Below are 13,180 nucleotides of genomic sequence, written 5' to 3'. Positions count from 1 at the left end.
GCGGGGTATACATGAGCTTAGTAATGCCTTTAATGTCAGCAGGAAGAAGGGTAAAAGCGTTAAAAATATAATCAAGCATCTGTTTAACTGGTTCACTGGTGACACCGTAATTCCCCACCGTTGCTCGTAGCTGAGCTAACAGCTTCCAATCCAGATTAGTCACCTGCGCGATATTGCCGCCCCCTTGCGGATTAGGGACAAATAAGACAGGGAACGCTATGCTGTCCTGAGCAGCCGCTAGCATGTCAGAATCACCCTTTTGTAAGCCCTCACGAGCAACTGCAGCCCAAAGTTCTCGATGGCCCCTAGCCATGGCCTCCGCGAGGTCAGACTCTGCCCCAGGGACAGGCTCAGGGCTAACAAAGGGGTTTCGCGAGTGAGAACAGTCCGGCGGAGACGGGTGAGGCAAGGGCGGAGGAGCAGGCTGCGGCAAGGAAGGCGTGGGAGGAGCAGGAGGTGGGGGGGGGGGGAGGCGCGGAAGGCAACTCAGAGGCAAGAGCCTCAGGGGGTACGTGAACCGTAGCAAAGGTGGGGGGATTAGGCGGACCAGAGAAGGGAGAGGGACCATGTTCCCCGTAAAGACGATTACGGTCCTGTGCAACTTTAATCTTTTCTGCGGCTTTCTTTTCTGCCTGTACCATTAAAAGTTCATTATAAACAACTCTCCATAGTTTAGCTATCTTTTTAGCTGGCTTATCGTCATCTAAGACAAGATCCCAGAGTTTGTCACTATACGCGCGCCACTGACTTAATTCATGAATGGAGTGGGGGGTCAGCGAAAAAACCGTAAGAGCGCGCATGCGTTAAAAGAGCGGGGAGGTCTTTATCAAGATCAATCCCTTTAAAATTACGCTTAAGCAAAAAAGCCTTAAAAAGTTCCTGTGCTGCTTGCCTTTCCATACTTACGTCGGTACCGTTGCTAGCCCCTCCAGGCTTCGGCAGCACGTATCGGCGAGCCCGCCTGTGCGGTCACTCGGGCGCGGAGGAAATCGCTGCAGTATACGAGACCTCTTTCGCCGTCCGTCTAGCTGCGGGACCCGACCCCAACGCAACTCCCCCGTCGCATAAGGCAAGGGCAACTTCTCCTGTTCGGGCGCCAGATGTTGGGTGGAGTCGCGGGAGACAAGCACTCAAGGCATGATGTTCAGCAAGTCTCGATTTATTTTTCAAAACTACACTTACTTATAGTACCTTTAATTAGCTCATACATATTGCAAAAGTCGAGCTCCTCATTGGTGGGAGCTATTCCGTGGGATCTGCAAACACGGTGGTCTTATCTTCCTCTTCCATATGGTTTCTGTCTGCTTACTTATCTGAATGCACATTCTGTTATCTATGCAACCTCTTGCTCAAGGACTCAGTGTCTGCATCTTTACTAAGCCTGCTGTGTTATCATGACCTTTGCTTTTTAGCCATTCTTCAGAAAGACTCTCAACAGATGAAAGAAGGCATGACTCAGCTTTGCTTGTTCAAAAATATTTGGCAAGGTGTTCACTATGGCAACTGTTAACTTATCAGCCCTGGAGTTGCCCTCCGCCAGGAATCCTGGGAGTGAAGAATGAGCCCTAATATGGGAGACAAAATATTGATTAGTTCTATCTTGCACGAGTGTATAAAGACATTTAAGATGACGATACAGAGCATTATTGCTAACATCCTTCAAAACTGATCCTTCTATTCTCTTAACTATATTAGCAACATAAGCAGAATCTGTAATCAAATTAAAAGGCTCCGAGAAAAGCTGAAATGCTCTAACTACTGCTGCAAGTTCTACTACCTGGGTTGAACCCTCTACTATTTGAATAGTCTGTTTCCATGTTCTAGTTTCTGGATCTTGCCACGTTACCACCGAATGATGTGTCTTTCCTGACCCATCACTAAAAATTGTCACAGCATCCAAAGGCACCTCACTTAACAGTGGTCTTTCTCTAAAGCTTAATTTTGCCTGAAATAATTTATGACTAGGGAAATGAATAGAACAAGTGCCTGGATAATTCAATAATGCTATCTGAAGTTCTTCCGAGTTTAGTAATGCCCAATCAAAATATTGCTTCTTCAGAGGCAAATAAATTACAGCAAATTCTTTGCCTGCCATAGTTAGCAACCTTGACCTGCCTCTGATTATAATCTGAGCTAGCATTTCCATCGTTGTGAAGATTGTTTTTGGAGATCTGTAAGGCAAAAAGACCCATTCTATTATCAATAAGGGATCCTTGGCAGAAGCATCCCATTGAAATATAAGACCATACAATTGCATTTTTTCCCCTAGTACTGCAAGGAAGAATGGTTGTGAATCTACACAACAATGTGCTTGTCTTTTCTGAAAAGCCTCTGTTACTCTGTCAAGTGCCTTTAGAGCTTCAGGTGTGAGGGTTCTTGGGGATGTAATGTCACAATCTCCCTTTAACAAATCAAAAACTGGAGCAAGTTCATCATTAGTAATCCCCAAAGTAACTCTAATCCAATTTATCTCTCCCAAAAGCTGCTGCAAATCTTGTAAAGTATGAACTTTAATTCGAAGCTGTATTTTCTGTGGCCTTATTGACTGTTCAGTCATTTTCCATCCCAAATATTTCCACGGTGGAGTTTCCTGTATTTTTGATGTAGAAATCTCAAGTCCAGCCCTTTTAATCTCTGTTACAACACTGTCACGAGCTTCCTCCATCTCCTTCTGTGTTGGTGCTGAAATTAACAGATCATCCATGTAATGTAGAATCTTTACTTTAGGATGTTTTTGCCTGGCTGGAGATAAGGCTTTTGCCACAAACCATTGACATATAGTAGGTGAATTTTTCATTCCTTGAGGAAGCACAACCCAATGGTACCTCATCAATGGCTCTTGTCGGTTAATACTTGGAACGGAGAATGCGAAACGTGGAGCATCTTCTGGATGAAGTGGAATATTGAAAAAACAATCCTTTAAATCAATGATAACTAAAGGCCAATCTCCGGGAATCATAGAGAGTGAAGGAAGTCCAGGTTGGAGGGGTCCCATATCTTCTATTACTTCGTTGATTCTTCTAAGGTCTTGAAGCAGTCTCCAGGTATTAGAGGTCTTCTTGTGTATAACAAACACTGGTGAATTCCAAGGACTAGTTGTTTCTATGATATGTCCTTTCTGCAATTGTTCCTGGACTAATTTCTTAAGGGCACTCAATTTTTCTTCTTCTAGGGGCCATTGATTAACCCAAATGGCTTCATCGGTTTTCCACGAAAGCTTAGGGGTGATGAGTGCCTGCATGGCCCCCACTAAAAATCCACTTCCAACTTGACTCCCCACTGAGACAACAAATCTCTTCCCCAGACTGTAATAGGCTTTCTCACAATAAAAGGACGAACAATTGCTGTTTTTCCCTCAGGTCCTCTGACTGTAATCACAGGTTCACTTTGTAAGCATAAAGTGGCGCCCCCTATACCTGTGAGGGAGTTACCAGCTTCCAGTCTTTTGGCCAAAACAAGTGAGAAATGATAGTAACATCTGCTCCTGTGTCTAACAGACCTTGAACCATGATTGTTTTATTGTTATGCATTAAACTGCAAGTCAATAATGGCCTGTCACGTCCAATATGCTCTGTCCAGAAAATCTCTGGTCCCACATTTGAGTTTTCTGTTATAGGTGGCTGCCCTTCCATCTCTATCGCTCTACGTACAGCTGTAGTAGGCTCTGCAACAGCGGTGGCTAGTTGTGTTCCTGCAGGAACAACTAAAGGAGGTTGTAATGCTTGAGCCAAAATTGTAAGCTCTTCATGATAATTTGCTGAGACAATTGTTGGATAAACCACGAGACCTATGATACGACATGCATCTTTTCCCATAATTAAAAAGTCCTGCTTTTCTTCAGATGTCCTAGTAACCCCTGTGGGTATCAGGTAGTGGGAACTATTCATAAAGCATATCAATTTGCAGGCTGCCAAGGTACAGAATGCTCCAGGGGGCAGGAGGTTTGAGTCGCTCGGGAGGTATTTGACCATTCTGCTAACTGTGTGTGATTTTGGTCTCCAGAAGATGGGAGCTCTGGGTGATGGACTGCTGCTATTTGTTTCATCGCGCGGCGAGGCATCGCGCTCAGAAATTCGTTTCCCGGCAAGAGATTCCCATCTACATCATATCTAGAGCGACATCTGTTAGCATAGTGTCTTCCCTTTCTACATCTCGGACAACGAAGTGGTATCATTGGAATCTCTCCAAGCCCTGGACAATTTCTTATTAAATGTCCAGGCTTGCCACATCGAAAGCACACTCCTTCATCTATATTAGCTCGTGGCATTGCTCGAGAATTGCTTATAGCAAGAGCATTAAGTGCTGTTACAAGTCTTTTATCCAACATCTCAGCTTGAGCAGAAAGCCTTTTGTCCATCATCTCAGCTTGGCTGGTAATAGCTCTTTCCAGTTTTTCTCCTAATGAATCAGTTTGGATGACAGCCGTATGCTGTGCATTACCAACTTTACTACATGCTTCAAGCATATCTGAAATACTTGGTTGCACCCATGGTAAAGCTCTAATAGTTCGCTGACACTCCTCATTAGCATTAACGTAAGCAAGATTCCGTAATAAAATTGGACGAGCAACATCATCCTCACATTGTCTCTCCAAAGCCTGGGTCAGCCGATCAATGAAAGAAGAAAAGGTCTCGGTAGGACCCTGCTTGATTTGTGTATAGGCACCTTGTGGAGAAGCCACAGGCTCAATTTGCAAAAGTGCCCTTTTAGCTGCTTCTTTGAGGTCAGCAAGGACCGCCCTTGCCAGATCTGCTTGATCTTCTGGCCTGTCATGAGGTGGATCTCCTGCCAATTGTGCAAGTGTCAGAGCTGCATTAGGACCTCCTGCGTAATTCTCTATCAGTTTTCCAAGAAGTCTACGCCACTTTAAATCCCACAGTAAATACTGCGAATCAGTTAAAAGCATGGAAGCAATATTTTTACAGTCAAAAGGTGTTAAGTCCACATGATCTAAAGTTGCTTTTAACAGCTGTTTAAAGTAGGGAGATCCCAAACCACTCTCCTTTATCGCTCTCCTTAAATCCTTAATGTCATCATGTGCTAGGGCTTCCCATCTCGGGTTTGCTCCTCCTCTCCCATACCTCACTGGCAATGCTAACAACGATTTACGAGCTGGGACAAGATCATCCTCTTTAGATACCTCCCGATGTATCACATTCCAATTTGTTAAAACAGGCTTTTCTCTTAGATTTATCTCTCTCTGCTTATTGGCAGAGGAAAGCCTATTCATATCTTGAAGGCTTAAATTAGATTCATCCACTGATGGTAAACACTCATCCTGAGTTTGCACATCTGCTGTGCTACCGGCAGCCCTCCGAGCTGTCATGGGGGCATCCATCTTTGCTTTCATCACTTCCGAAGATGTCATTTCCTGAGATGTCATTTCCAGGGCCTCCTGCCCTCTGGCACTATACGTCACTTCCGAGGGCTCCCCCCTCTTTTCCTCACCACCCCCCCTTTCGGGTGCAATATTACAAGCGGCCGGAGGGGGCGACTGCAAGGGAGCCTGTGGCGCAGTTAAAATTTCAGACCCGCCATTAATCAGTGAGCTGTTCAACAATTCTATCACCACCCGGGAAGCAGGGATTAACATAGCTGCTGCCTTATCACGTTTTGAAGCGAGATCGTAAAGTCTAGTTGCAATATCATCCCAAACTGATTTAGTAAGAAGAAGGTCAAAATCAACATCAGGGCAATTACGGAAAACCCAAAGCAATAAATCTTTCACTTCTTTGCTGGGAAGAGGCTCAGAATGTAACTTCAGCAAGGCATCTAACTTATTATAAACATCCCTTTGTTCTTTTGAAATATTCTCACCCATCTCTTAACCTCCCCGGCCCCTGCCTCCACTCAACGTTGAAGACAGTTCTCCTACCGGCGTGCTTTGGAGAAATTGGCCCACAACCCTCCGTTTAAGCTTACTTTCAGCTTCAGCTCCCGCCGGATCACCCTTCGTTTCAGGGTTCGGCTAACTCACGTCGACCGGGGGAATCCTCTTCATCCTACTCCGACCTCTGCGCTGCAAATTCGCCGCACACCAGGGCACCACTTGTCCGGTTTCCGCGCTTCACGTGTCAGAGGAAAATAACTTCAAGGGATGGGACTATGCAATTACACGAATTTATTGTTTAAAATAACAAACGCATCAGTCCAGGCGTGAGATTTTACAACACCTCCGAGTAATGGCGACTAGTCACAAGATTTAGGGTTACATCGTAATTTATAACTTTCTAATCCAATAGATACTTAAAATGACACTTTGTTTTAGATTAATGACCTATCACCTCTGGCACTTCTCACTGCAATGCAGCTATGTCTTGACCAATAACTTCTCATGTCACGTACACACAGATGTCTCTCTTATACCATCTACATTCTTAACTTAAACTATATAAAATCACACTATTATATTTTAAAACCCTTCACCAAAACACCCAGTGTACAATTTTACTTATAATGATAGGAACACAAGTTTGTAATCCTTTTGCTTAAAGTCCACAAATCTCTGTCAATTAAGCCAGACCTAGTCTCTTCCAGGGTTGTAAATCAAAGCCTCCTTTAATTGCAGGAGTTTCTACTCCTCTGTCTCCCACACCACAGGACCCGCAGGGGCTGAAGGGGCAGTGGGAACACTGGGGCCACCGGCAGAGCCGCTGCCGCTGGGACAAGTGGTGGAGCTGCAGGTGGTGCCATAAGAGCCAGGACGGACGGGACCTCGGGCCGCAAGACCGGAGGTGCAGCTGCGAGTGGTGCAACAGGAGCCTGGGCTTGGGGGGGGGGGGGGGGAGGCAAGCGGGAATGGAGGGGGTGATGCTTCCAGGGGGTCCCAGCCCTTCTCTTTCTTGTTTTCCCTTTGCTCCTTTTCTGGGGTCTCTGACAACTTAAAAATTCGTATCGCCTTAGGCTCTATGTTTCCCACTCAACATGAAGTATACTTGCCTTCTGTGTTAAAGGGTTCTTTTGAATTTACAAATACTTGTAAAGCCTGACAGATCCAAACTTCAAAAGAACCATATCTGGGCCAGAAAACATGGTCAGATCTTATTTCCTTCTCGGCCCAATCAAACATACAAAACTGTATCATTTTGACTTTGCTCTTTTTTCCCTTGTACTTGGGTTAGTATTCCAGTTAGCTATCATAACTCCCAGAGGGCTTTCCTGGGGTATCTCTGCTGGCACACCTCTATTCCTTTTTTTTTTATTTCCTGATTCTTGCTTACTAATTTTATGTCCCATTTTCTCAGAATCTTATCTACTCTTCCCAGGCCATTGTTTCCCACTTTTTTTTTTTTTTTTTTTTTTTTTAACAGTCCACACCCCACCTTCCCTTTCCCCTTTCCTCACCTAAAATACAGAAGTTCCCTCCTCTTAATACAATATGCCTCCCTCCAGAAAATAAAGTTATACCTCAGGGTTTAACATTTCTATCACATACATTTTCATTCATTCTCACTCACTCCTTTTTATTGTTCCAGTATCTCTTTCTCAAGCACTATCAGTCACAACCACACAAGATTAAGGTACCTTTTAATTTCAAATCATTAGCTAATATCCACCCATGGGCCCAATGTTCAAGGTTTCTTGGATTAATCCTCAGCTTGGCAGAATTAAGCCCAAACTTCTTGGATCCAACCCTCCATTCGACAGTCTCAAACCCCAAATTGCTTGTATTCAATCCTCAACTTGGCAGAATTAAGCCCGAATTTCTTGGATTCAGTCCTCAATTTGGCAGTCTTAAAACCCAAATTTCTTGGATTCAATCCTCAACCTGGCAAGTCTTTAGGGGCCCTCTTACTTTTTATCTCATTTCCTCGTGGTTTGTACTAGGAAACTCTTAGCTCCCTTTCTTCAAGGGATCAAATCCCTCCCCTGAAACCCAGTCCCAGTTAAACTGGGGCTCTTTCACTCCTTTTATCTTTCACTTTGCTTCTTTAGTGACTGCTTCCCTCATGGGAGAGCAGAAATGCAGCCTCAGAAGCTCCTCACTCACTTCGCAGGTCTGGGGGTAACCAGCCCATGTCTCATACACACATTTTCATCCCCCGTATCCACTCCCCCCCTAGAAAAAGAGAAAAAAATACTCACCTTTCTCTGAGTCTTTGTGCACAAGATTTTTACATGGCTAACTATCCCAGTATCTTAGGGAGCCTTTTCTTTCCTTTCTTTTTGCTTTATTGTCTCCTCTCTTGTCCTCCGGATGTTTGACCTGCAAACCCCCAGACCCACGTCGGGAAACACAACGCAAGGCCGCCAAAAGCGGGTGGGGGTGCCCCCCCACTCTGGGTTCCCTGGGAGATCTCAGAGGCGAGGTCTTTTTCCCCATACGGGCCAGCAATTGTGAAAAACGAGGTTCACTGTTTGTAAAATTTAAAAAAAGTTTAATAAAAGGGACAATTAGGAGACAACAGCAAAAAGGGTATTATAGCCGTGTAGGTACAAAAATGCTGTTAGTGAGGATCTTCTTGTTATTTTTCTAAGTCCGTGAGAGACTTTTCTCTCTCACAGAAGAGGTAGCAGGGAATGTAAACAATCAAGCCACCTGCAACCTTGGAAAGTCTTGTTTATGGTATAGTAGAAAATATTTTGATAATGGCTGTTTTAGGATTTTGGCCAATCACCCCCAAGGGGTGGCTGGTCCTTTGTCCAATTAGACTATGAAGAAGAAAGTCTATAAAAGAGTTTGTAAAATAATTAAATAAGTCAATCTTGCTGCACAATTCCTGCCTGCTGGATCTTCTCTCCTCCTCCTCCCTATGGCTGCGGGACACGGTGATATACCGTAGGAACCAGGCCTGCGGTAATATTTGGTGCTGCCCGACGTGATTTGCACTCTCTGACGTGTCCTGCTGCTGCGAGCCAAGCCGAATTCCTGTAGAGGTACGCTGTTCCTTTTTCCCCCCGGGACCGGGAGGTCCGACAGGACTGAGAAATGGCGAACAGCGGCTCACAGAACGACGCTGTCGTACTGGTCTGGAAAGGTGTGTTTAGCATATTGCGCACCTCCATTCCTGAAAACTCAGTTCGGGAATTATTAGACTTGGCTGCTTTAAAAGGGATTTCCATGGACAGAGATACTGCCCTGGACTTTGCCTTATGGCAAGAGCTCGGATGCACTGTCCGACACGAGCTCCCGACAGGGGAGCCGGCAGCGTTAGAATTATACAAAACCTGGCGGTCGTTATTTATTCTGCTGACAGCCCTTGACTGTGATAGCAGGGCTGGATCGCCTGTCTCGGTGATGAGTGACGGAGGAATGTCCGAGGGAGGCCCCGCTGACTGGGCTTCCGGGGCAAGTGATGGTGGATTTGGAATAACCCCCCCGGCTCCACAGGCAGAGCCTGCGCCGGCTCACCCTGCACAGTGGCAGGACTCCGCAGCCCCCAGGAACCCCGCGCCGCCAGAGGCGGGGGGGTCAGGGCAGAGAGAGGGCGCACAGCCTGCCTTGCCGTTCGGCTGGACGGCAGCCACGGCTTATCCAGGGCCGCAGATCAGCGGCTTAGCCAACTGGACCCCCAGAGCGGCTCCTAGTTCGGTTCCGTATGCACCTGGATCTAACTTAGCGGGCGCTGCGCCGGGCGTGCCCCCCCCGGGACTGCCTGGCTATGGTCCGCTGCCCTCCCTGGCGCTGGACTGTTCTGCGCAGTCGCAGAACCGAACCATGGACCTTTTTATGCAGCATTTGCCCTTTCTGGCAGAGCTACGAAACCTATCCCGTAGGATGGAGGACTTGCTCAGCCTGTTAGAGCGGCGAATGCCTGAGCCCGCGCCGCAAGCGGCGCCAGCGCCGGCCGTGCCGTCCGCGCCGCCCGCGCCCCCCCCCGCCAGAAGCGGGAGCCGCGGCTCCGAGCCGAGAAACGGCGCGGCCGGCGGCGAAACCGGAAACAGCGCTGCCGCGGGAAAACCCAGAAGCGGCGGCGGCTGCTGAGCAGCGGGCAGAAGCGGCGGCGCCGGGCGCGTCCGCAGAGAACGGACCGGCAGCGGCGCCGGGCGCGTCCGCGGAGCGCCGGCCAGAGACGGCGGCGCCGAGCGTGCCCGGGGAGCGCGAAACAGCAGCGGAAGCAGCGACCGCGCCGAACGCGGCTGCTGTGCGGGAGACGGCCGCGGCGCCGGGCTCAGCCGTAGCCCCAGAGTCGGCTGCAGCTTCAGTACCGGCTCGGTCGGAACTGGCCGAGACGGCCTCCCGTAAAGAGACTGCTGTAAAAACTGCCGCGCAGCCAGCTGCAGTCTGTCCTGTCTGTTCTGGCTCTGGCGAACTTAGCCAAAGTGCCTCACCTCCCCGTACATTCCTGTTCTCTCCCAGCACCCTAAAGTTGCCTTTGCCTGATGATTCCTCGTCAGGCAGTGAGGCAGATGAGGTTCTGGCCCCAGGTCGTCGGGCGGCTGTAGCCGCGCGGCGAAGAAAAAGGCTGCGCCGGTCTCGCCCCTGGACCTTTCCGGACTGCACGGTAACAGTGCATCCGACGCATTATAATCGCTTCCTAGAGTCTCTTAAGATGCAAGCATTGGGGGAGGGAGACTGGAGGTTGTTAGGAATCCTTGGAATGCCACATAGATCTGAGGATTCTGGGGGTAACCGGGGAGCTGTTACACTCCATCCGCAGGCTGTGCCCGAAGTTCAGGATGGTACTGGTTCCCCAAAAGAGATCCATGCTTTCCCAGTGTATAAGGCTCTCCCAGATTCAGGAGAGCATGACAAGCATGAGGTAATTGCTTGGAAAGTTGCCCAGGACCTCCAATCCAAGGTGGCACAGTATGGGCTAGGTTCTGCTGAGGTTATGCAGATAATAAGGGTGATAAATACAGGTTTGCTTTCTCCATTTGATATCAGACACTTAGGTCAAATTCTATTTCAACCTATACAATTTACAGTTTTTGAAACGACCTGGAGAAAGCTGGCCGGCAAGACTGCATTGGCAAATTTGCAGCTCCCTGCTGCTGATCCTAGACAGACAGCAGGAGTGGATGCTTTGATGGGGACTGGTCCCTTCTCTGATCCCAGTCTACAGGGTAATTTGCCCTCTAGCATCCTGCAGCAAGCTCAACAGGTCGGCATGGCTGCCCTGTTGAAAACCATAGAGTTGTCAGCACCCAGAAAGCGATATACTGAAATAGTTCAAGGGAAATCAGAGTCATTCCTTTCTTTTGTAGAGAAAGTCGCTGCTTCTCTCGAGAAGCAGGTTGAAGATGACGGGTTAAGACAGTTGTTGTTGAGGCAGTTAGTGAGAGATAACGCAAACGAGGAGTGCAGAAAAATCATAGATGCCTTACCAGGGGATCCTGAGGTAACAGACATGGTCGAAGCCTGCGCTAAGGTGGGATCTGGGAACCAGAGAAGGTCTGCTTTGGCTGCGTTCCTGCAGCCTGTTCACGCATCTTCTGGTCGTGAACCAAAGCAACTCAAACAGGTGAAAAAACGGAAGCGGCCTAAGCCGAGCCAAAAAGAGAACACACCGATCCCCCAGTGCAAGAGGTGTGGCAGGCCAGGGCATTGCACGGGCTACTGTAGATCCCGGACTCATGCCGATGGTCGGCTGTTGCCGGGAAACTTCCGCCGGGGTGCAAGGAGGGGGAATTGCTCTCCGATGCAGTCGCTCCCCCAGAGAGTGGCACAGGCACAGGCACAGGCCTACCCAGCCACCCTAGAGACGGCACCCAGGGATCAGACGGCACCCAGGGATCAGACGGGTTTGATGTCCACACCGCAGCCGCAGTCGTCTTAGACTCTAGTGGTATTTATAAGGTTCCCTTGGACACATATGGACCCTTAGCCCAGGGATCCAGTGCGATGCTGGTGGGAAAACCTGACGTTGCCCATCAAGGAATCTTAGTGCACTCAGGAGTTATTGATGCTGACTTTAAAGGTCAGATTTGCGCTATGGTCTCCACGCAAAAACCCCCTGTAACTATTCCTGAAAAGACCTGCCTTGCTAAATTAGTGCCTTTTAAGTCTTGTGTCCCCAGAATAGAACAACAAGCTCACGGAGATAGAGGCAGTGGATCTACGGGACTTCCACAGGCCTTCTGGACTGCAGACATCTCTGACCAAAGGCCACAGATGACATGTACCCTGATCCTTCCGAACGCCCGTCCACCCCGGACTCAGCTTCGAGGCTTGATTGATACGGGTGCTGATGTAACGATCATCTCCTTCTCTGCATGGCCTCCCTCATGGCCTCTAGCCCCGGTGGGATCGGCCATCGCAGGATTAGGAGGAACCACACAGAGCTATTTAAGCGAACGGCCTGTGGTGGTGAAGGATTCAGAGGGGCACACAGCTACAATTAGGCCTTATGTTGCTACCACTTCCCTTAACCTTTGGGGACGGGACGTGTTGGCAGCTTGGGGCGTACGGATTGGGACAAATTTTTAGCAGGGGTCACTGTGTGTAAGGGTGCACAGTATCCTACACTGCCTTTGCGGTGGCTGACTAACACACCAGTCTTTGAGCCGCAGTGGCCCCTACCAAAAGAGAAGTTAGACGCCCTTCATCAGCTAGTTCAGGAACAGTTACAACAGGGGCACCTTGAACCTTCTACTAGCCCCTGGAACACTCTTGTTTTTGTAATTAAGAAGAAATCAGGGAAATGGAGATTATTGCAGGACCTCCGGAAAGTTAATGCAGTAATGGAAGGTATGGGGGCATTGCAGCCTGGCATGCCCTCTCCCACCATGATTCCTATGGGGTGGGACATCCTGATCATTGATTTAAAGGATTGTTTTTTCACAATTCCTTTGCATCCTGATGACAAACCAAAATTTGCCTTTACTGTGCCTGCCATTAACAATGCTGAACCTGCTAAGAGATACCAATGGAAGGTCCTCCCTCAAGGGATGAGGAACAGCCCAATTATCTGTCAGTGGTATGTCGCCCAAGCTTTAGCCGGAGTTCGCAAGCAGTTTCCTGATGCACACTGCTACCATTACATGGATGATATCCTGGTGGCAGCGTCCACACGGGACGAGCTGCTGAGAATACAGCCTCAGCTGCTCACTGCTCTGCATGCTTATGGATTAGAGGTAGCTCCGGAGAAAGTTCAACAGCATCCTCCTTGGAAATATTTAGGAGTAAAAATTTTGGACCAAACTATTCAACGCCAAGAGGTGCAATTCCCGGACTCGATTAAAACCTTGAATGATGCTCAAAAGCTGTTGGGTGTCATCAATTGGTTACGACCTTATT

Source organism: Coloeus monedula (genome assembly GCF_965178545.1).
Source record: "Coloeus monedula genome assembly, chromosome: W".
Classification (NCBI taxonomy): Eukaryota; Metazoa; Chordata; class Aves; order Passeriformes; family Corvidae; genus Coloeus; species Coloeus monedula.
This window is presented reverse-complemented; position numbering follows the sequence as displayed.